The following is a 26,134-nucleotide window of genomic DNA, read 5'->3' on the forward strand; positions in this document are numbered from 1 at the left end:
TAATAGCGGTAGCTTCCTACTAAGCTTCTCTGGGTGATAGTTCAGACTCAAACACTATGTAACTGTCTCCTTTGCTCTTGCTTAATTAACTAGGGACTAGAACTGATGCGCTAATATGCAAATACAAATTCTAATACTAATACTCTTAGTTAACAACAAAAAATTTTTAAAAAGCCACTTTTAACTATGAAAATCTAGTGGATGTCATTATAGTGGTCAAGATTTATTGTCTTTCAGGGGCGCCTGGGTGGCTCAGTTGTTAAGTGTCTGCCTTCGGCTCAGGTCATGGTCCCGGGGTCCTGCAATCGAGCCCCGCATTGGGCTCCCTGCTCAGCGGGAAGCCTGCTTCTCCCTCTCCCACTCCCCCAGCTTGTATTCCCTCTCTCACTGTGTCTATCTCAAATAAATAAATAAATAAATAAATAAATAAATAAATAAATAAATAAATAAAATCTTTAAAAAAAATTATTGTCTTTCAGGCACTATGCAGGGATAATATCATCTAATCTTCACAATAACTCTATGATGAAAGTACTAATATTGTTCCTTTTACGGATTAAAGAACTGCAGGTTAGAGAAGTTATAACACTTGCTCAGTGTTCTGCAGTTAGTGTTAGAGGTGAAATTTAATCACAAAAAACTGACTTCTCAGGTACAGTTTTAAACATTATATAATGTTTCTAAATGTATAATATGCATACAGTGGGATTTAAGGTTAAAGCATGTAGTAGATAAACTTTTTTACAAAGTTACTTTTTGAAATGTGTATTTTTGAAAGTTTAACTTTTGGGGTGCCTGGCTCAGTTGGTTGAGTGTCTGACTCTTGGTTTCGATTCAGGTCATGATCTCAGGGTTCTGAGATAAAGCCCCAAGTCAGACTCCATGCTCAGTGCAGAGTCAGCTTGAGACCCTCTTCCTCTCCTTCTCCCCCTCCCCTGCTCGCACACTCTCTAACTCTCTCTCTCTTTCGCAAATAATAAAATCTTTAAAAGTTTAACTTTTAATCAAAACTATGATTCCAAAATATTTTTGCATGTGGAGTGCCTGGGTGGCTCCGTCAGTTAAGTGTCTGCCTTCAGCTCAGGTCATGATCCCAGGGTCCTGGGATTAAGCCCCACATTGAGCTCCTTGCTCAGTGGGGAATCTGCTTCTTCCTCTCCCTCTGCCCCTCCCCTTGTTCATGCTCTCTCTCTCCCTCAAATAAATAATAAATGACATCTTAAAAAGATATATTTTTGCATGGAATGAGGCTAAAGTTAGCAGAGTGGGCAACCTACATAGGCCACATAAATTTTATGGTGGTACTCAGGCATATCTATTAAAACCCCTAATAGTTAAGCTGTTAGGGTATAAATATAATATGGATTGTTTGGTCACTAAGATGCTCATATAGTGAATTTTTCTGTTATTATGGCATTTCTTTTGGTGATGCACCTACATCTCATTTTAATATGCAAAATACCAATTATAAATTGCAATTGAGATTGTATACACTTTGGTTTTCTTTTCTCTGGGGCCTATCCTGGATCAGTGCTTTAAAAATAAGTTTTTTTTTTAATTATGTTAGTCACCATACAGTACATCATTAGTTTTTTTTATTATGTTATGTTAATCACCATACATTACATCATTAGTTTTTGATGTAGTGTTCCATGATTCATTGTTTGCATATAACACCCAGTGCTCCATGCAATACGTGCCCTCCTTAATACCCATCACCATGCTAACCCATCTCCCTACGCCTCTCCCCTCTAAAAATAAGTCTTTTAAAACATAACGCTAAAGATGCTGATGGAAATGTAGGTGCAATGGTGATTGTGATGAAATCGGTCACACGCATTCAGAATGGTTTGAAGACCAAAATGATGAATTACCTGAAACCACTCATTATTGTAAAAAACAGCTGCAAAGAAAACAAAAATATCCTGTTAATTATTTAAAATTTGGATTTCAGTGGCCTGACAATGACTATAAACTTCTTCCTTTAGATACAGTGTGTTTGGGGACACTAAAAGTTCTGACAAGAATGTTTGTTCTATCTCAAACATCAGTTTTGAAATGTACAAAGACTACTATGGAAAGTATTGAATTTTTTAAAGCAAAGCAGGAGGATACTCAAGTAACTGAGAAACATAAGCACAGGGTGGTAGGAGATGAAATCGCAAAAGTTGCAGAAGCCTTGTTTATAGTGGTTGGTTCAGTTGCCGAGGTTCAGTTGTTCAAGTGATTGGTGAGACACCAATTACTGTTTGGCTGCCAGTCAAGTGATGCTGTCTGGGACAAAGCAAGGGAAAAAAATTCTGAGGGGGCAACTCTGTCAAATACAATAATTTATCAAACAATGACAGATACGGCCCAGATGTAGAGCAGCATTTATTATCCTTAGCACAGAAAAGTCCATAATATTCCCTGGAGACTCTAAGATGAATTCCCTGATGTTAGCATCTCAACTGATCTTTTGTCAGATAGATTTGAAAAAAGGAGCCCAAGGATATTTTGTTTGGTTAATCTTTGTTAACTCTTACAACTAGAGAAGAGATTTTAATATTATTGATAACTTCAAGATAAACAGTAAGATGCAAGTGATGTATTGGGCTAGGCACAGATGGTGTTAAGGCAGTGCTATCCAGTAAGAACAATGTGTTCCATGGATTCAAGCTGTCGTACTGGGAACAAGATCTACTCACTATTTCGTGCATGAGGAAAGCTTTCACCCTCAGAAATGGTTTTAAAAATTTAAGGAAAAACCCTATTCAAGCTATAAAGATTGTCAACCACATTAAGGACAAACAAATTGAATTCTCTATTTTTTCTAGCCTTAGAGAAAATATTCACATCGATTGCAAACAATTACTGTTTTCTGCAGTAACCTGAAGAAAAACTTCATGTCTTTGGTGATAAAGTCTACACAATGAGTCAAAGCATATGTGTAAATTAGATCGGCTTTGCAAATCAGCATCTTAATGATATATTTTCCCTCCTTTGATAAACTAAACTTATCTTTCAAGGAAAGTGAACTTTATTATTCCAGGTGAAATTGAAAATGAATGTGATGGTTGCAGATCTGAATTTTGGGACACATACCCTGATTTGAATGAGCTAGATTATTATATTGGTGTGAATAGCCTTATAGACAATTCTTTGAAAGAAGTAACTAAAAATATTCTGGAAATGATGAATATTCACTAGATAAATATCTCCATAAATACTTGGCCAAGGAGAATGACTAGTGAGTGGGTAAGCTCTACATTTTTCATTATCCTTGACATATTTCATATTAAAATACATTCCACAAATGGCTTCTTTCGGACGTTCACTGAGCTAACATTACTTATGGAATTTTTTATACTGTGATCTATGCAAATGGTTCATATTATGTCTATGTTAGGATATTTGTAGTGATTGTTTTGGGGTTATTACTTATAGCCAATTTTTTGCAAATTTTTCAGAGACACTTGAAAAATGATGATTCTCCTCTTTTTTGGGCATAGAACTCATGATATAACTATTAAATAAAATTTATTAATGATATTATTCATGTCCTCTGTATATTCATGTTCACTTTTATCTGCTTGTCCTTTCAAAGACTGAGAAAGCTTTATTTAGTAAAGTTTCTCGCCATTTTTGTTTTTTCTCTTTGTCTTTTTTATATATTTATACTTAGATACTAAGCTATTAGCATTTTAAGGTTACAATTATACCTTCATCATAGACTGTAGCCATCTTTATAACAAGTTAAAGTTCTTGTTCTATAAATAAAGAAAGTCCAACGTTTTCCTTTCATTCACTCTGAGTTATGTTTTGTTATGTGTGTCTCTTATAGATCTTTTGTATGTAGCATGTAGGTTTTCATTTTCTTGACCAAATTTGGGGAATCTTTTTATTTCAATAATGGATTTCCTCTATTCATTTTTATGTCATTGTTTATGGACTGGCCTTCCCTCCCACTCTTTCTCTTTCTCTTTCTTTCTTTTACTCTTTAATTTTATTTGCTTCTTCCTGTTTCATTTTTTTTTAAGATTTTACTTATTTATTTGAGTGAGAGAGAGAGCAAGAGAGAGCACGGGGGGGGAGGGGCAGAGAGAGAGAGAATGGGAGAGGGAAGAAGCAGACTCTCTGCTGAGCAGGGAGCCCAGCGCAATATGGGGCTCGATCCCGGGACCCTGGGATCATGACCTGAGCTGAAGGCAGACATTTAACAGACTGAGCCATCCACACTTCTTCCTATTTCTTTGTTTCATTTTCCTTTTATTTTATTATCTGAGATTTCTTTTATTTTCTTTTCTAGTAATTGTAAATCGCAAGGTTGTATTTAGACAACTAAACATTAAATTTTTTTTAATATGTTATGTTAATCACCATACATTACATCATTAGTTTTTGATGTAGTGTTCCATGATTCATTGTTTGCGTATAACACCCAGTGCTCCATTCAATACATGCCCTCTTTAATACCCATCACCAGGCTAACCCATCCCCCCACCTCCCTCCCCTCTAGAACCCTCAGTTTGTTTCTCAGAGTCCATAGTCTCTCATGGTTCGTCTTCCCCTCCGATCTCCCCCCCTTCATTTTTCCCTTCCTACTATCTTCTTTTTTTTTTTTTAACGTACGTATTATTTGTTTCAGAGGTACAGGTCTGTGATTCAAAAGTCTTACACAATTCACAGCGCTCACCATAACACATACCCTCCCCAATATCTATCACCCAGCCACCCCATCCCTCCCACCCCCCACCACTCCAACAACCCTTAGTTTGTTTCCTGAGATTAAGAATTCCTCATATCAGTGAGATCATATGATACATGTCTTTCTCTGATTGACTTATTTCACTCAGCATAATACCCTCCAGTTCCGTCCACGTCTTTGCAAATGGGAAGATTTCATTCCTTTTGATGGCTGCATAATATTCCATTGTATATATACATACCACTTCTTTATCCACTCATCTGTCGATGGACATCTTGGCTCTTTCCATAGTTTGACTGTTGTGGACATTGCTGCTATATACATCGGGCTGCATGTACCCCTTCAGATCCCTACATTTATATCTTTGGGGTAAATACCCAGTAGTGCAATTGCTGGGTTGTATAGTAGCTCTATTTTCAACTTTTTGAGGAAGCTCCATACTGTTTTCCAGAGTGGCTGCACCAGCTTGCATTCCCACCAACAGTGTAGGAGGGTTCCCCTTTCTCCGCATCCCTGTCAACATCTGTCATTTCCTGACTTGTTAATTTTAGCCATTCTGACTGGTGTGAGGTGGTATCTCATTGAGGTTTTGATGTGGATTTCCCTGATGCCAAGCAATGTTAAGCAGTTTTTTCATGTGTCTGTTGGCCATTTGAATGTCTTCTTTGGAAAAATGTCTGTTCATGTCTTCTGCCCATTTCTTGATTGGATCATTTGTTCTTTGGGTGTTGAGTTTAAGAAGTTCTTTATAGATTTTGGATACTAGCCCTTTATCTGATATGTCATTTGCAAATATCTTTTCCCATTCCATCGGTTGTCTTTTGGTTTTGTTGACTGTTTCCTTTGCTGTGCAGAAGCTTTTTATCTTGATGAAGTCCCAATAGTTCATTTTTGCCCTTGCTTCCCTTGCCCTTGGCAATGTTTCTAAGAAGTTGCTGTGGCTGAGGTCAAAGAGGTTGCTGCCTGTGTTCTCCTTTAGGATTTTGTTGGACTCCTGTCTCACATTTAGGTCTTTCAACCATTTGGAGTCTATTTTTGTGTGTGGTGTAAGGAAATGGTCCAGTTTCATTCTTCTGCATGTGGCTGTCCAATTTTCCCAACACCCTTTGTTGAAGAGACTGTCTTTTTTCCATTGGACATTCTTTCCTGCTTTGTTGAAGATTAGTTGACCATAGAGTTGAGGGTCCATTTCTGGGCTCTCGATTCTGTTCCATTGATCTATGTGTCTGTTTTTGTGCCAGGACCATACTGTCTTGATGATGACGGCTTTGTAATAGAGCTTGAAGTCTGGAATTGTGATGCCACCAGCTTTACTTTTCTTTTCAACATTCCTCTGGCTATTTGGGGTCTTTTCTGGTTCCATACAAATTTTAGGATTATTTGTTCCATTTCTTTGAAAAAAGTTGAAGGTATTTTGATAGGGATTGCATTAAATGTGTAGATTGCTCTAGGTAGCATTGACATCTTCACAACGTTTGTTCTTCCAATCCATTAGCATGGAACGTTTTTCCATTTCTTCGTGTCTTCCTCAATTCCTTTCATGAGTATTTTATAGTTTTCTGAGTACAGATTCTTTGCCTCTTTGGTTAGGTTTATCAGACAACAAAAAGAAATAAAAGGCATCCAAATCGGCAAAGAAGAAGTCAAACTTTCACTCTTTGCAGATGATATGATACTTTATGTGGAAAACCCAAAAGACTCAACCCCAAAACTGCTAGAACTCATACAGGAATTCAGTAAAGTGGCAGGATTTAAAATCAGTGCATAGAAATCAGTGGCATTCCTATACACCAACAACAAGACAGAAGAAACAGAAATTAAGGAGTCGATCCCATTTACAATTGCACCCAAAACCATTAAGATACCTAGGAATAAATCCAACCATTAAAGTTTTTTGAAAACATCTTTAAAAGTTTATTTGGTATATTATTCGCTTCAAAAATTAATTAGCTGTGCTTGTGATCCTCTGGCATCCCACCTTCTCATACTAGAGATGGTATTTATTTCCCCTCTTTTTAAAAATTTTATTTAGCACTCTCCCTTCAAATGTGTAATTCTTAGCTTTTAAGTATGTTCAAATCTCAGCCATAAAAATAATGCTCTTTCCTGACCACACATCTTTCTCTTTCACCTGTTTCACCTCCTTCTTACTACCACACTTCTCTAAAGAAGTGCTGATACCAGCTGTACTCATTTTTCACCTCCCTGGGCTTATACCAAAGCACTCCCCCAATTTATCCCTACCTCATGGGGACTGCTTATCAGTCTCTTTGACTCTTTTATAATGTCATACTCCTCCACTAGGCCTTCATTTGCCATGGTTCCTCAAAGCTTGGTCCTACATTCCTTATCTCCTCTCTCTGGAACACCCATGCTAAAGTTTCAAATGATGCTATGTGCAGATGACTTGCAAATATGTATCTCTAGTCGCAGGCCTTCCCTCTGAGACTTAAGATCTGTATTGCAACTGCCCTCTTGACATCTCTAGAGATGTCAAAGGATGTTAAAATCAATGTGTTTATAACTGAATTCTTGATTGTCCTCCCTGAACCAATTTATACTCTCATCCCCTGAACACAGAGAGCTGTGATAAAGCCAAGTGAGTGATGGGAAATGTGGCAGGAAACAAGACTGGAGTCGTGACCTGGGACCTGATCATGACAAAGCATGGAGGTCATGGCAAGGACTTTAGATTTTTACTTTGAAATGCACAACCATTAGACTTTTGAATGGGGAAGTAATAAGATTTGTATTTTAAAGAATTCCTCATCAATGGAGAAAATAAACAGGAGGGGAACAGCGAAACCCATTAAAAGTCTATTGCAGAGGTTTGGGTGACAGATAAGGAGGCCCGTAAGAGTATGGTAGCAGTGGAAGACATTAGATGTGGTCAGATTCTAATATTTTTTTAAGGTAAGGTAAATAATATTTGTGGACAGGCTGGATGTAGAATATAAGATAAAGAGATGAGTCCAAGGACAGCTCCTGGGTTTTTGGTGTCATTCCCTGACGAAGGGAACTTTGGGACAATGGCAGATGTGGGAAATAACTGGAACCAAGAGTTGAGTTTACAACCAGGTGATAGGAGATGCTCATTGGGCATCAGGTGAAGATCCTGACTAGGCCGTGGGACTTACAAGTTGAGTTCAGAGTCGAGGTCAGAGCTGCAGATACAAATTTGGAAGTCATCAGTATATAGATGATCTTGAAAACTGCCCTGGATGTTAGAAATAGGACTTTGGTTGCCTGAGATTGATGACAAGCACTGAGGAAATTTTTTTTCATGTTAAAAGGGGACCTTATTTAGGCCCACTCATTCAGTGGACAGGGAGGCAGGTGAGTGTACCTGTGCTAAACTGGACATGGGAATTTCTGGAGCCACGGCAGGTCTCCAGGGTAGTGCCTAGGTGGCTCAATCAATTAAGTGTCTGCCTTCAGCTCAGGTCATGATCCCAGGGTCCTGGGATGGAGTCCTGCATTGGACCCCTTGCTCAGCAGGGAGTCTGCTTCTCCCTCTCCCTTTGTACCTTTGCTCCTGCACTCACTCTCTCTCTCTCTCAAATAGAGTCTTAAAAAAAAAAAAAAAGATATTCCAAGGCTTACTTCAAGCATCCTTTGCTTATGAAGTGATTCCAGTCATATTAGTCCAGCTTATACCCTGCAGAACTCCCTCCTGTATGCTGTAAATGCCGCAATGTAACAATTATTACATTTTATTCCACTCATATTTTTACATGTCTTTCTTTTCCACTAGATTTGGAGCTGATGGAGTGCTAGAGTACTCTGCCTCTACACAGTTCCAGATACATAAAAGATACTTAATGCAATTTTAATATAAAATTGGTAATATTCAGGGTGGTATTTTAAAATCTCCAACAGGCGTACTGAACAAGAAATGACCAATCTCAACAGATATTTATGAAAACACCATACTAGTACATATCAGCGGAATATCAATTCATCAAAGTTTGCTTAATTCCACTTCATACCTCCCTTTATTATGTTGATCTTTGTGGACCTGGTAAAATAACATATGACCAAATGATATTATAGTTAAATACATAGTTCTTTTCAAAACCCAGTTTCCTGAAACATCTCTGGTCAATACTCCTACCCTGTCAAGTTCCATGGCAAGATCTTATCAGAGCTTCAAATGAACATGTCTTCCAAATTATTTAAAAGAGAATGAGTTTTTTACCTTCTCAAGTGATGGTTTTGACACTCCCCATGTAGTTCTACATCCTACGAAATACGGACGCACCAGCTGGATTGCTGAGAACAGTGACACTCTAAGCCTTTCATTGAGGGATTATTTATACAGCAGCCAGCACTATGTTAACCCTTATTAAACGTTAAGTAAAAATCCACTAGCTGCCAGTTTATGTCTCACATTATGTAAGGCGAGAATCCACCCTCCAGGACCAAAGCAGCACGGATGCAGGTAACAAAAGAGCCACAACCTCCTTAAAGAAGGCGTTTATTTTTTGATTTAGTGATACTCTTCCTCAGTGGACACTTAACTAAACAAGGGTTGAGTTGAAACAAAAGCAAAGCGATGTATGATGATATTTTCTGTGGTCCCCAAAGAAAGGTAGATAGATACAGGTTTTAGCCACCGTATTATGAGACAGTGCCTTTTAGAATTTCAGCATGTAGGACCACAAATCATCTCAAATGCTACTTAATCTGTGGAAAGTATTTACAACAGCCAATACCCCCTAGAACAGAAGAGAGCATTTAATGTGGCAGACCATGATGGAGGGGAGGCAATAAAAGAGAAAGCACAGCTTGAACCGCAGTGTAACTGGGTGACTTACACCTCCCTGCTGAAGGCAGCAGACTTGCCGTTACGAAACTGCTAATCTGTTCTACTGTTTTTTAATCAGATGTTGGCATTATCTGCCACTAATTGCTTTTTCATTTCCACTTGTAATTATTCCATTGCATGTTTGTAGTGAGAAGCTGAAAATGAGGCAGATCACTGAGAAAGAATTAATTGTTAATGAATAATCATCAGTAGGAAGCCAATTTCATTATCTTCAAAGAGGTAGCCAGAGATTAACCACTAGCTGTGGTTCTTCTACTTTCTGTGCATGACTGTAAAGTAATCACAAATAATCACGCCCTCCAACTTCATCAATTATTTTCTATTATGTGGATTGATACCCATTTTTGTCTTTGTTGTTTAATGATAATGGCAGTATTCATGCTGGGGAGTGCTAATTGGAAGGTGTTACATTCAGTGGGCTCTAGGCCTAATTATTAGAGCATCTTCTTCATTAGCACATGATCCTACAAGGGTTGCATGGTGGGAGTTACTAATTTTTCCAAGTTACAAGAATATCATATTAGGAAACTTCTGCATGTCTTTATGCCAAGTAACACAGAGAAAATCCTATATCCTGTCAAAGTTGGCCAACAGAGACTTTCTGTTTAAATAAAATAGGATGTTTTAACCTGAGATGAGTCTTTGAACACAAAGCCTGTTCTGCCCTAGAAGCTAGGTCTGCCCAGGACTGTAAATAGGCTTTTGCTTCTGCTTTGTTTCTGCCGTGTACTAGCACTCATTCTTCAGAAGGGCTCACACAGCTCCCCAGGCCTTTTAGAGCTCTCAGAGGAGTTTTGCCAGATATTAATGGAAACATTTTGAGATGAGTTTGAAAGTCAGGATGGCAGGGTTCTAATATTTGTTGCCTTGGTGGTTGGGTGATGTCATTCCATACACACTTGGAGAGAAAGTAAATAGATAGCCCTATTTCACATTCTTTTCAAGGCTCCTTCACATGTATTGGCTCCCAGTGTCCTTTAACAGAGCAGCAAGATCTGTTGCTGGTGGACGTGCTGCGGCCCCAGAAACTCCTACGGCACAGAACGTCACGTTCAGGTTAGAGCAGGTACACTTACCTGCCTCCCTTTCCATCGTGCTCTACAGTTTTTAATGAGTGTGACTAAACAGGCAGTCCTGTAATCAGAAAGACCTTCCTCGGTGCTTGTAATTATTCCAAGGCAACCAAGACCCTATTTCTAAGTAGACCCACAGGGAAAGAAAAATATAACATACAGCAAGCTCAAGCACATTGGACTATAGAGCATGTCTTTGTCTTGTCACATCTTTAGGAGAGACCTTACCAAAGAGATAGAAAAATTGGGTATAGTTAAGATGTGGGTGTTGGTATTGGTCTTACTCATTTTTGTTAGCCATGTGAACTAGTATAAATTATTTCACCTCTTGGAACTTCAGTTTCCCTTGTTAGGTTGTTAATAAAAACGAATGAGATATCATATGTAGTGTTAAACTTGGGGCCTGGCATCTAATCAGTGCTTATCTTAGGAGCAGATCCTGAAGAACTTTAAATCTCTGAGTAACGGGTTGTTTTCTGGAAACAAAAGTTTCTGAGAATGTTAGGTAAGTAACCCCAAGTTCTCCAACAGGCAAATTCTGAAAAGTCATTGACTTAATACGAAAACGTTTATTTTTTGCTCATGAAGAGTCTGCTGTGAGGTGGTCATGCCCTTCCTCTAGTTGGGGATTCAGGTTCCCTACATCTGATGATACTGTCATCTGAAGACATGGCTTCCCAGATAATCAAGGAAGAGGAAGAGAGAAATAGCAGAGGCATATTGGCTCTCAAGTGTCATCCCCAGAAGTGATACATTGTGTCGATTCATATTCCCATATGTCAGAATACAGTCACAAGGTTCCAATCTAGTGTCTGGGAAATGTGGTCCTTCTGTGTGCGTGGGAAGAAGACATGTGTGATAAACACAGCATTGTGCATTGTGTCTGCTATGGTTTGCAAAGAGTGAAATAATCAGGAAATTGGTTTTAGAAAGATTATGTTAGGAGCAGGGAAAAGACTAGAATTCAGGCTGCACTTTAGGAGAGTATTATAACTACAGAAGGAAAGAGATAATGGGAGCTTGAGAATAGTTTAAAACTGTGTTTAGAAATGTCAGAGAAGAGAAAGGAGTCAAAAAAGATAAAATTTCAGGCTTAAATAGAGGTTCTATGGAGACATATTAGCAATGAATGAGGAGACTAGATGTAGAGGATAAGAAGGGTAAGTATAGCAGGTGGTTTTCAAAATAGACTAGATCATATAGCTGGTGGCCACTGTTATGATCAGGGAGGAATAACCATAGCAGAGAGGAAAATACACCTGTTAGAGATCTGGACATTCAAACATCTGGGAGAAGGGCTCAAATGTGTCTTAATCTTTACTGGTAGAGTCACTGGTGAGAGGTAACAAATGTTCTGGCAGGTAAAAAGTGTCTCTGAATTGCTTGGTGAAAATCCTATTCAGAACTTTTCTTCTTAATAAAATAATACAATTATTCTTTTACACAATGACCTTCACCCAGGCACAAAATAACTTTACCTTCCAAAGACAACAATACTAGATTCTTGGCTTTTCTGTTATTAAATGAAGTTGGGCAAGACAGGTGAGAAGTAGTGTAAAGGGGATAGAATGCACACAGATATACCCACATTTACACAGTATTTGTAATATTAAATGCAAAAAAAAAAGATTTCCATGGGATGAACATAATAAGTTTTCTAACTTATTAATAGGTGACATTATTTTGGCATTCGGACATTGACCCATTCCTAAGTGGCAAGCAGTATACTGATGCTATGGCATGAAATGCTTTCTTTTGAATAAGTCATAATAACAAAGACCCTTTGTTTATATGCCTTATTTGCCTGACCTGCCACTTGCCTGACTTGTCTTACTTACATAAGGCATTTCATAGGGCATTGACCATGCATTTCAAGATCCTGGTCTTATTATGATATATACATTAGAAATAGTTGACTGATGCTTGGCCACTCTCAGCCACTTGGCTAATGCCTTTGATGAGAAATGCATTCTACTCTCCCAACTCCAACCTTACCATTCCATTCAACCATGGCTACCACTGTGCCATTGTTGCAAAGTTAGAAGCCAGAGATTTTATTTTATTTATTTTATTATTTTTTTTGCATGGAACAAAGGGATGTTCAAGATAGAGGTAGTACAATAGAGGCAGTTACCAAGTTTCAGTAGCAACTCTATTGCATTAGAAGCTAGACAAGAGAATATGCATACCTTAAGGGCAAACAAGAACACTTTGATTAAAATGGTATCCTGTACACAGAGTATAAGGAATGCACCAGCCCTAAAAGACATTCTCTTCAAGACCCAGAGTAGATATCAAATCTAACATGCTTTATTTATTGGTATTTAATATTTTTGTATAATAATAATACTGTAAATTTTAACACTTGTGGCATTTTATTCATTAATTTAGGTGTCTGGTATTCTGCAGAGGATATAAAAAAAGTTTCAGCTCATGCCTATTATCTCTTAATGGCAGCCTATTTCAGAGTGCTTCATGGGTGAGCAAGAGAAATCCAAAATAGAGATTTTAGAGGGTTCTGACTGTTTTTAGGGATAAAGGTAGTTTAAAAAACTAAATGGTATGGTAAAATACTATGAAATATCCTGAGATTTTAGTCCTGAACTTCAGGGTAAAAATCACTGCTTTTAAAAAGGCATTAGTGATAAAAGTAGGTAGGACTAGCTCCAACACAGAAAAATAAATCTTGATACAATTAAGGAAACCACCAAAATGTCTTTAGGAGCGTTCATTCTGTCAGTCAACTCAGCTATCATTTATTCTTACAAATGAGATCTTCCTAACACTTAATACATTTTCAGTACTTTATGCAAGAGATAAGAGCTAATTATATAACACCAGGCTCACATCCTCTACATTTCCATGGGAAGAACTAGTTTCTGAATCAAACATAAAGATTAGCAGAGAATCTCAGGAATGAAGCTGTAACAGAGACTGTTCTCAAGTGAAAACTTTACCCCTATAATACTATTCTCCCATTTTGTCATCTCATATCAATTTTAATACCTTATGTCTCATCAGAGAGCAGTTATACTCTGACATGTTCTCTCCTGGTGCAAGATGGCAGCTACTAAAATATACATCACTGCAGAGAATTGCTGGATTTAGAGCCAATTCTTCTAATCGAAAACAACAGCAATGTTAATTTCAGCTTGAGAATGATGGCTTTTGTATGGTGATATAATGGTACAGACTATAATGGTGTCAACTACTGCGATAAAATATGCTTCAAATGGGCTACCTTTTTTACATTTAGACCAGGGTGACTTCTGTCACATTTCTTTTTTTGGCATGGAAACTGACAATCTATTAAATAAATATTAATCCCTAGCAGTCTTCAAAGCAGGCTCAACCATATCAGGATTTTAAATAACTTCATTAATTGCTTAACTACCTTTCCCCTAAATTCCTAAGGGATCCTTTGATGCTAGTCACTCTAATGAATTACCAAGTGATTCATGACTTCAACCTGTTATCATGCAAAATACATTTCCAGTTGGAAATCTTTACAGATGAATTTGCCAGAAAGTAAGTAACAACTCCAGACTTTAAAGAGGGCAAATTCCATTTATGCAATGTATGAAGAAACGTGATTTGGCGCCATTTTTTTTAACATTAGTACTCTAAAATGGTATAATGTGTCCATAAATTCAATTTGGGCAATATATGATCAAATGAGGGATTCTGTTTAAATGGTAAAAGAGGAATTGGATTATTTGTTGGTAGACTATCCATGACAATAACAGTGGCTATTGCTGGTTCTTACTTTCCTGTAAACTTCTTTTATCACTTCTGTCCTCCCAAAGTAGTCACTGAAAACACAGAATGTTTTCTATGAATCTAGACAAGACACATTTGAGAAGGTAACTATTTTTCAAAGGACAAGAGATTTTTAGAAATCTATTTTTCAAAAGTTTCTATTTTTTTCTCCACTTGAATAGTAATCAAGCACTGAGAATTCTTTTTTGTAATGAAATTTATCTTTAGAATCTATCCATGTACATAATTGTTTAAAGTACTGTAGAGCTAATAAGGAGAACCATTCCTGGAGATGCCTTTCTGGAGGCTTCCATTCTCTGTTGCATTCTAGACCACCTCCTCTAGCATGGTACAGGGCCATCCATCCAAGGATTTCCTTCTGCCTCTGCATGTGTCGAATCACCCATTTCCAGTGTTCTAAAAGTTAAATAGGGAAGAAGAGCTAAAAGAAAGTATGTCTTTCTTTTAACCTTCTTTTATAGGAAGAGATCTTGGAGTTTGAGGCCTCACTAGAAATTAAACCTTCTCTTTCCTGAAAAGATAATTGAGGGGTAGTTGCTTAGGTCAGATAATCCTCTCTTGTTACTTCCACTTTCAGTAATGGTGCCTTCAATTCTCAAGCCTTTCTGGGGTTCTGTGGCATGAATCAATTCACTTTCCTGGGACCTACAGATTTCAATTTCCCATATGCCCAACATTTGTTGACACTGGCTTCTCTTTTTCTTTCTTTCGCCTTTGTGAATAATGATGTTGATTTACTATTACTTGAGGAGTGTTAAGGAATAGAGAGCTGTGATAGTCATTTGCTCAGTCTGCCCTATTAACTAGATGTTGACAATTGTCAAGCCTTGTCTTTTGCCAGGGATCTGGAGAATCAACAAACAGTAGGTCTAATTTGAACAGAAAGTATTTCCCATCTATATGATTAAAATATCTAAATTGCTTCTTAAATGTTTCAGCCATAGTAATGCCACAGAATTACCCTGGAGAGCTACCACATAGGAAAGGAGGGAAAGAGGCTGCTGGTGGATAGGATTGGAGGCCGCCAATCCCACCTCCTCACCTGAAACCAAAGGAGTTCCATTTTTGCTTGCTTCAGATACTATATTTTGTAAAAGATTTTAATTGAACAAAGAGTTTCAAAGATACAAAATGAACCCAGTTAAAGTCAAGTTACAGTTAAATGTAGACTCTCCAGATCTCTTGAGACTGAGTGGCTGAGTTTTGAGATCTGATGCTCTGTCACTCTTCACCTGCTGAAATGTTTGCCTTTTCTTTGCTATCACATACATATAGGTTCTAGAGTGGACTTTTTTTATAAGGGCACAATCACATTCGTGGTAATGGTTCTTTGTACCTTAAGGAGATGTTGAATCAGACACGAAGTAGTGGCGGAGTTCCTCAGATCGCACAGCTGCCCTAATGTGTGGCTTTCATTGTCTCCTTCTTTTCACTCTTTCTCTTGTCTTCTTCACTTATAACAACTTATCCAGAAATTCATTCTTTTTGCATTAACTGTCTGGTATATTCAGATATGACAATCATGTGGGATAAAAGAATTGGTAAACTGTCAATTAGCTCTTGTTCCTATAATCATCAGGTAAATGTTTTTATATTTTCAGTGTTCACTTAAATACCAAATAATTCATTTTTCTGGGTACAGAGCCATTTCAAAACTTCATATATTCAGAAATCTGGATTTTTACTTGTCAGAGAATAATTGACAGCATGGGAAAATAATTGATATAGGTTCTCTACTTCATAGAGAACCAAACCAGATGTAGATAAATACCAAATTTATTTCACAAAGTAGTAAATCTCCTATGCCCTTCTTACTTTTGTTGAGGGTTGCCACTGAGGAGAAAATAAGCCAGTTCTTTGTCCCTCCCTGGTTGACTTCATAGCCCACCTGCTTCTGTGAAATTTAAAAGGAAAGGAATTTATTTCTGACTTATTTGTTGGCTAGCTCTCTTGAATCACATGTTTATAATACATAATTTCTCAAATACAGAAAACTTACTAGTGGATGCGTCCCGTTTTATGAAAAGCCCAATATATGAAATGTTTGTAAGCCACTTGGCTTTTATAAAAGAAGACCTGTAGGCTTTGGAATAGGACCAAATTTGGAATTATTAGAGATTCAAGGCATGACTTAAGTTTTGCTCTGGTATTCTCTTCATATATGTATGTACCCTAGGGGAGAAGTACATATACCCACTGACCATGTTCATAATTGCTATTATATGGTCAAGTGATACTTGTTATTTTCTACTCAAAGGCATACAAGCTAAAGATAAAATTGTATGATATTGAAAAAAAGATGCTTTCAAATAAGCAGGGTGTTTATTTGACATTTTATAACAAATTTTGCCTATAGGTTCTTAGTTCCTAGATTATCTTACCCTTCTAAAACAAACACTGATAGATAGTAGTTCTAGAATGTATGTTATTTTTTACCCAAACGCGATGATGAATTCCTCCATGAGTAAAGAACTCTGCCTTGCTGCCAGGTGAGCCTTGATCAGATAACATTAATGTTTTTGCTCATACTATAACCATTCCCTGTGCTATATCAGATTCAGTAGTGACTCAAGGTAAACACATATTTTCAGTTTCCTCTCTTTTGTTTTTTAGAGCTTTCATTTGGTATAGAGGATATGGTCTTTTTTTCAAATAGCATATACATTAATAGACTAAATCCTTTACTGGAACCCAAATCACAAAGCACTGTTTTCTTAATCAGATAGCATAAATTAAAAAGAAAAAGAAGGAAAAAACACCAAGAATCTTCAGTTATCAGGAAAGTGTGCAAGAGAAGTGAACCTAAAATGAATCAGTTTGAACTATACCACAAGTCACATTTACAGCCAGTTTCAAACCACAATTCAAGTTCTGATCACAACATTCTTGTATAGTTCTGGTAACATCATTTGTGGATTCACCTAAGCACATTAACTGTTTACAACCAATCTGTGACAGTTGAGGAAAGCCATACATTCTGGTTTTCACGGTTTATGTGTTTGGTGGTACTTTTGCAACTACTGTGGTCTCACCACTCAGAAAAGGCACTCGTTCATTCACACCCTAGGCAACTTTAGCTTAAGTGTTCTAATGCCTGGATGACTAAACATTTTGGAGGATAAATTATCTTTTCTCATAAATTTTTATAAGTACTAAGGTTAAATAAATATTTTTAAAATAAAGGGAATAATGTCAAACAGATTAAAGATTTTTATTTTTTATGAAAGAATTTTATGTAACTCTTTTTTATTACTTTTTTAACATGCTATACATTACATGCCCATGACTTATTTATTTTATAACTGGAAGTTTGTACCTTTTGAGCTCCTTCACCCATTTCACACCTCCCCACCAACCACCCCCGCATTATCTAGAGTAAGACTTCATCATCTGTTCTAATAATATTGATGAAGGCTTTGACAAAAGGTATTAAAAAATAGAATGACTTTTGAAACCGAATTATTAGATGAGCAAGTTCAGGATACAGACTTTTTAGTAATTTGACAATTATTGACTAAATGCATAGTTCATAGGCTTTTCCAAGGTACTTCGGTACTTCCAAATAACTAAGCAGAATCTCTGTCTTCAAGACAGAAGGAGGTGTGGTACTAAATAACAGAAAATAATATGAACAGATAATTATAATCACAAAGCTATGTAGAAAGGAAATAAAGTCATATTAAAGTTGGATAATGAAAAAAGAGGGCAACTTTATAAGAAGATAAAACTTGATTCTGCCTAAAACTCAGATGTGTGGCTGATTTCTTTCATGAGCACAAAAAGGAGGAGGAATAAAATAAGTCTTTAACCACCATTTTTGCAATTAGCAGCTTTTGCTTCCAATGTCCTTTGTATCCATTTCTGATAGTAAAAATGTGCCAATAGACTTAGGAAGAAAATAATTTGTAAAGCAAGAAGCTTAAAGGTTTTTAGCATTATAATAATTACAGTTCTGAAGATCAGAAACATTGACCTTTAAAAAAAAGGCCTAGATATATCATATTACTAGTATATTTATAGCATGACCAAATAATAATAATAGCAATAATAAAATGTATCCCATCATCTTCCCTTCCAACATGCTCCCTCTCCAATATTTCTTAGCTTTAATAATTGGAATTATCATCCACCAAGTTGCCTAAGTCAGAAATATGGGCATAATTCTCGACTATTACCACTCTTTTAAGGTTCATGTCCAATCAATCCCTGGATTTTATATGTTCACAAGAGTTTGTGGAATCCTTCACTTTTCTCCATCCCACTGCACTATGACTATTGGTCCCTTCCATTAATTTTGCCACTACTTTCTGTAGTCCTCCATACTGAAACCAATGAAGTTTTCCTGAAGCACAAATTAGAATGGATCATTCCCAGTTTAAAATCCTTCTATGACTTCCCATCATTCCAAAGATAAAGCTTAAAATTCCTAGGATGCTTTACAAAGTCCAACCTAACCTGAACCCTATTTGCCTCTCCAGCTTCACCCTTTGCAATTCCATGTGCTCAAGCCATCTTCAACAGTGGTGATGCTGGGAATGCTCTGTGGCACCATTTATGTCTGGCTTTTCAAACAAACTGCACTTTGCATAGAATGTTCCTCCCTCCTATATTCTCACAACCCACTATTACCTGCCCTTCCAGGTCCTCAGTTTCCTTGGAATTTGCATAATATAAACTTTCTTGACTCCTATCCTGAAATCTCTAGCCTTTTACCAACCTCTCCCTGTTCCCCCACTACCCCCGGCCCAGGCCCTGACACCCTGGCAACCACTTTTCTACTCTCTGATTTTATGGATTCCTTTTTTCACTTTTTAATGTGTGTGTGGTTGGTTGGTTTGTTTGTTTAAGATTCCACATTTAAGTGAAACCGTTCAGTATTTGTCTTTCTCTCTCTGGCTTATTTCACTTAGCGTAATGCCTTCCAGGTCCATCCATGTTGTCACAAATGGTGGAATTTTTTTTTTCAGCCTGATTAATTCTCATTTTATACATGTACCACATTTGCCATATCCATTTATCTGCTGATGAACACTGGAATTGTTTCCATACCTTGACTATTGTATATAATGCTGCATTGAACATGGGAGTTCATATCTCTTTGAGATAATGGTTTCCTTTGGATATTTACCCAGAAATGGGATGGATGGATTATATAATAGTTCTGTTTTTAATTTCTTGAGGAATCTCCATACTGTTTCCCATTGTGGTTGTACTAGTTTACATTCCCACCAACAGTGTACAAGGGTTCCTTTTTCTCCACATCCTTGAGAACATCTGTTATCTCTTATCATTTTTATAATGGCCATCCTAATAGGTATGAAATGGTATCTCATTGTGGTTTTGATTTGCATTTCCCTCATGATTAGTGTTGTTGGACACCTTTTCAAAATGTACCTTTTGGTTATTTGTATGTCTTCTTTGGAAAAATGTCTCTTCAGGCTCTTTGACCATTTTTAATTGAGTTATTTGTGGGTTTTTTGCTATTGAGTTGTGTAAGTTTATTGTATATTCTGGATATTGATTCCTTATTGGATATGTGGTTTCCAAATATTTTCTTCCACTCTGTAAGTTGCCTTTTTATTTTGTTGATGGTTTCCTTTCATGAGCAGAAACTTTTTAGTTTGATGTAGTCCCACTTGTTTGTTTTTGCTTTTGTTGCCTTTGCTTTTGGTGTTATATCCAAAAAATAATTGCCAAGACCAATGCTGACAACCTTGCTTACCCTATATGTGGAACTTGTGTATGGAAGCCCCATTGGCTAAAAGAACCAGGTGATTTGGGGACCTGTCTTTTGGATAGTAGCTGCAAAATCTGGGGTGAAAACTTGTGTATACAAGGTTTTTTTTAGGCAGATAGTGATGGACTTGGAGCAGGCTACAGGTAGGTGAAGAGGGAGGTGTCCACCAGCTTCCCTGGTTTCATGGGAGAATCATAGCCAGTTCCTAGATGTGTACTAAATTAGAAGCAGGTAGCAGCTTTCAAATTATGCACCTGGGCCCCTTTCACGATAAGCCTGGGAGATGGGTGATTGTTCCTATTTCCTCTGTGTTGGGCCCTGGGAGAACAGCCATAGTGAGGGCTTACATGCCTATAAACAACTGCTCCTTTGTTTGCTAAAGTTTTGTGGGTCTTATGGATGAAAGCCTTGTTGGTTTTCAGAGCTAGGGTTTTGGGAACCCATCCCTCTGATGGAAATCTTAAAAGTTGGAGGCACCAAGAATTAAATCCAAACGCTTTGCTCCTCAGGAGAAGCAGGCCATTGGGAGTTCTCTCCCAATTGTATGGTACTATATTTGGGTTGGGGGTTTATGGCAGGAGTGGGCCATTCTTTCCTTCACATTTCAATGTGGGTATTTTCCCATTCACCTGACATGCAGGAGTTGCTCAGCTAGTCTCTGAATTTTCCTCATAGGTAACTGCTCTGTGTGCAGCTATACATTTGGTATGTCCATGGAGAGGAAGGGAGTTCAGGAGCCTCCTATGGCACCATCTTCATCAGCCGTCCATCCACTCCTTCACTCCTTCCCATTTCCTCTCTTGTCCTGGTTGAAACTGCCATTGTTTCTTTCTTTCTTTTATTCTTTTAAGATCAGATTTATTAAGATTAATTTATATACAATAAAATTCTCACGTTCAGTTTTATGGTTTGATAAGTTTTGGCAAACATAAACAGTTATGTGACTACCACCACAAGTGAAATATGTAACATTTCCCATCATCCTATAAAGTGCTCTCATGGTCCTTTTTAGTCAGCCCCCTTACCCCTCCCCACCAGTAGCAATATCTGATTTCTTCTCTATCCCAAGATCATCATACAAGTGAAATCTTAAAGAATGTAGCCTTTTGTGACTAGCTTGTCACTGAACATAATGATTGTGAGATTCATCTGTGTTGGTGCATGTAGACGTAGTTTGTTCTTCCTAGTGCTAATATTACATTTTACAAAAGTACTACAATTTACCTCTTTACCAATTAATATACATCTGGGTTATTTGGGGCTATTATGAAAGAAAGTGTTATGAACATTCTCACACAGGTCTTTGTATGGAGAAATGTTTTCTTTTATTTTTAATAAACATGCAGAAATGGAATTGCTTGGTTATATAGTAGGTATATATTGACCTCTACAAGAAATTGCTAAACTGTTTTCTAAAGTTGCCATATCATCTTGAATGCCCACCACAATGTGTAAGTGTTTGGTTAATCTGCATCCTTGCCAACACTTGGCATTTCCAGTTTATTAATTTTAGCTAATATAGTAGATGTGAGGTAGTTTCTCATTGTGCTTTTAACTAGCAACATCTTAATGATGTTGACAAATCTTACATGGTTTATTTTGCCACCTGTATTTTTTTGTGAAGTGTCTGTTAAAATCTTTTGTCAAATTTTTTAAAAAAACTGTGGTGTTTCTCTTTATTGAGTTGTAAGAATTCTTTATATATCTGGAATAAATTCCTTTAAGAGGTAGATGTTTTGCTAACAGACTGTGGCTTGTCTCTTTTCCTGACAGTGTCTTTTTAATAGTAGTTTTAAATTTTCATGAAGTCCAATTTGTTACCCGATCTAAGAAATCTTTGGTTAACCAAAGTCATAAAGAGTGTATCTGTATTTTCTCCTAGAAATGTTATAATTTTAGTTGTTTTACACATGGTATGAGGTAATCCTAGAGCTTAATTTTTGCATAAGAGCTTTTTGTGTTTTGTTTTGTTTTTTGGGTTTTTTGTAGGTCAGAGCTCTCCCCACTACATCAGAATCTTCTCTGTTTTGTAGGAGATAAGAAGGTCTTAATATCTACACTTACCTATATTATCTCAAGCTCATGATTATTTGCTTCTATGGTAGGCATAGGCCAGAACTGCCATGTTGACTCTCCCAGGCATGATAAGTACTTTTGAAAATCACAGACTAGTCATCATTACCTAGATGCAATGTGGCTGTGTATGGGCCTGCCAAATCATTGTTATATAGCCAACAGACACTGAAACAAGGTGATGCTGGTGGCATAGTAACATAGAACAAGATGATGTGGCCTAGTCTTTTTTCTTGAATACTCCTGGTAAGTGATATTGGAAATGCTTTCACAATGTTCCCTGTAGAAGATTATGTTTATAGTCCTAGTATTATAATATTATATGAAGAAGTTACTCTTTCCATTTTGTAGCATCCACCCTTATTGGAATTATAAGTTACTAAGTAACAAAAGATGAATAATGACTTATTTTACTATATTTGCTGTTTTATTTTTTAAGATGCCAATGCAGATTTCACAATGGCACGTATAGAATTTAGTCTGATTTTTAGAGTTTTCAGAAAACTAGAAGTGAATTTCCCTTTTGGCTAGAAGTCTGTGTGGGTTCCTGGTTCCTCCTCCCACAAACTTCCTATTTATTCTGCGTTACTCCACATGGATTCTACAGATTTGATTTAAACTGCTCCGACTCACACAGACATATCTACCCTAGAGAAGTTTGACTGTTTTAACATTCTACTCATCACTAATGTTCCTATTTCATTTGGGCTTTCAATTTGGATGAATTCCAAATTACTATTTATTCTGATAGAAACACTACTAATTACACAAAGCATCTTAATGAAGAGTGGAAACATAACTCAGAGCATCCTCCTTGTGGTGTTCTAATACCTAGTAGCTTTAAAATAGCATTAAGACACTTTTTTTCCCCAAAGCTCTTATCCCATGCTATTAAAACTCTTGCTACTTGATGTTTTTCTAATGTTGAGCAAACTTAGATTCAAGGGTTTATGGAGAATTGCTGATCCTTCAGATAGAGCTTAAATTTGACCAACTTAGTAAGGTTTAAGCAAGCATATTGACTTGCTGCTAAAGTTTAAAAATCAGTCACTAGAATTATGCTAAAGTAGGCTACAAAATAAAGTAATAAACTTGATTTTCGTGATCCTGATACTCCTCAAAGTTTCTTACTGGATCCCAAGCTTTTGCTTCCTTGTTTATATTACTATAATAGATTGAGTTAATTACCCTGAATCTTCTTCCCTTCCTTGTATCCACACCCTTTTCTATGTAGTTTTGCAGTTTTCCTATCAAGAAGTGAAGTATTTTCCTTGGCTCTTGATTCTGAGTTCAGGCATGTGACTGGCTTTGGCCAAATGGGATATCAGTAAATGCTATGCCAACAGAGACTTGAAGAAGGACTTGAAAGATTGGATTTACTCTCTTGTGCTTCGGCCAGTGCCATAAAACAGCAGGCCCAGACTAGCCTCCTGTTGGTGCCACAGTTAAGTACAAGAGACACAGGAAGCAGGGCTGAATTGACCCAGCCAAGACCAGCCTGGATTAGTCTGCCCCCAAATTACATTCAAACACATGAGTGAATCCAGTGTAGATAAGCTGAACTTCACAGATACATAACAGATGTTTATTATTGTATAATCATTATATCTTGTTGTTTCATAGGTATGTGGGTTTGTTTGATTGGTTTTTTTGTACTTTTGGGTTTTGGGGGTTTTGCTTGTTTCGGTAAAAGAATGAATTTTTTAAAAAATATTTTAAGATTTTATTTATATGACAGAGAATGGGTACAAGTAAGCAGAGTGGCAGGCAGAGGGAGAGGGAGTAGTAGGTTCCCTGCTGAGCAGAGAGCCTGATTCGGGCTCCACCCCAGGACCCTGGGATAAGGACCTGTGCCCAAGGCAGATGCTTAACCGACTGAGCCACCCAGGTGCCCCTTAGCAAATATTTCACACTAATTTTTTTCAAGTATACTTAACATACAGTGTTGTTAGTTTCAGTTGTACAATATAATGATTCAATAATTCTATACATTTCTCAGTGCTCATCAAGTTAAGTGGACTCTTAGAACCCATTTTAAAAGCACTAAATTTTTACTCTCACTCACATACAATTTATGTGTATGATGTCATACTTTATATCCTTTTACTTTATGAATCCCTTGACTGATTTTTATAGATATAATTGCTTTTACTGCTTTTTCTTTAACCTCTGTACTGGTTTTATAAGTGATTAATCTACTTTTATGATGTTTATATTTGTCTGTGAAGTTTTTTCCTTTCCTAATTTTCTTACTCCTGATTATAGCCTTTTTTTCCACTCAAAGAATTCCCTTTAACATTTCTTGTAAGGCCGGTTAAGTGGTGATGAACTCCTTTAACTTTTGTTTGTATAGGAAATGCTTTATCGCTCCTTCTATTCTGAATGATAGCCTTGCTAGGTAGAGTATCCTTGGTTGCAGGGTTTTTTTTTTCCTTTCAGCACTTTGAATATATTATGTCACTCCCTTCTGGCCCACAAAGTTTCTGCTGAAAAATCAGCTGATAGCCTTATGGGGTTTCCTTTGTATATAATTGTTTTCTTTTCTCCTTCTGCTTTTAAAATTCTCTATCATTGGGGCACCTGGGTGGCTCAGATGTTTAGGCGTCTGCCTTCAGCTCGAGTCATGATCCCGGGGTGGGATCGAGTCCCGCATCAGGTTTCCTGCTGAGCAGGGGGCCTGCTTCTCCCTCTGCCTCTGCCTCTCTCTCTCTGACTCTCATGAATAAATAAATAAAACATTAAAAAAATAATAATAAAATTCTCTATCACTAATTGTTGCCATTTTAATTATTATGTGTCTTGATGTGGATCTCCTCAGATTGATTTTTTGGGGGCTCTCTGTATCTCCTGGATCTGGATGTCTCCTTCTCCAGATTTAGGGAAGTTTTCAGCTATTGTTTCTTTTTTTCCCAGCTATTATTTCTTCAAATAAATTTTCTGCCCCTTTTCCTCTCTTTTATTCTGGGATCCCTAATGCAAATGTTATTACACATGATGATCTCTCTAAGTTCCCTTAATCCAGTCTCATTTTTTTTAAGATTTTATTTATTTATTTATTTGAGAGAGACTGAGAGACAGAGAGAGCATGAGCAGGGAGGAGGGGTAGAGGGAGAGGAGAAGCAGACTCCCCGCTGAGCAGGGAACCTGATGTGGGACTGGATCCTAGGACCCTGAGATCATGACCTGAGCTGAAGGCAGACCCACCAAGGCACCCCAGAAATATCAAATGATTTTAAATAAATTTAATTATAATTTATATACCATAATAACTCTTGAGAAGTACCTGGATATAACAATTACCATGGATGTTCTCTCAGTATACCCCCTACTTGACCAACTTGCTAGACTGGCTGTCTGTTCCTTCTGTCCTGTGGCACCCAGATACTTGTGAAAATAGACTCTTAAAAAATACTTATTACTAAAGTATAATAAAATACAACATACAATGTTCTATTCTTTTTAGGTGTACAACATATTGATTCAACAATTCTATTCATTACTCAATGCTTACCACTAGTCACCATCTGTCATCATACAACCTTGTTATAACATTATTGACTATATTCTGTATGCTGTACTTTTCATCTCTGTGACTTATTTTTATTTTTTTTATTATGTTAGTCACCATACATTACATCATTAGTTTTTGATGTTGTGTTCCATGATTCATTTGTTGTGTATAACACCCAGTGCTCCATGCAGTACATGCCCTCTTTAATACCCATCACCAGGCTAAACCATCCCCCTACCCCCTTCCCTCTAGAACGCTCAGTTTGTTCCTCAGAGTCCATAGTCTCTCATGTTCATCTCCCCCTCCGATTTCCCCTGACTTAATTATTTTAAAACTATAAGTTGGTCCTTCTTAATCCCTTTCACCTATTTTGCCCATCCCTCACCCACCTATCTTCTGACAACCATCAGTTTGTTCTCTGTATTTTTTAGTCTATTTCTTTTTG

General features: G+C 37.1%; 1 long non-coding RNA gene across 1 annotated transcript in view; it reads left to right on the forward strand.

The window, feature by feature from the left end:
- Positions 1–26,134, forward strand: part of LOC113919818 — a 281,270-nt gene that overhangs the window by 200,867 nt on the left and 54,269 nt on the right. The gene's annotated exons all lie outside the window — the stretch shown is intronic.

Source organism: Zalophus californianus, chromosome 3, assembly GCF_009762305.2.
Source record: "Zalophus californianus isolate mZalCal1 chromosome 3, mZalCal1.pri.v2, whole genome shotgun sequence".
In the NCBI taxonomy this organism is placed as follows: Eukaryota; Metazoa; Chordata; class Mammalia; order Carnivora; family Otariidae; genus Zalophus; species Zalophus californianus.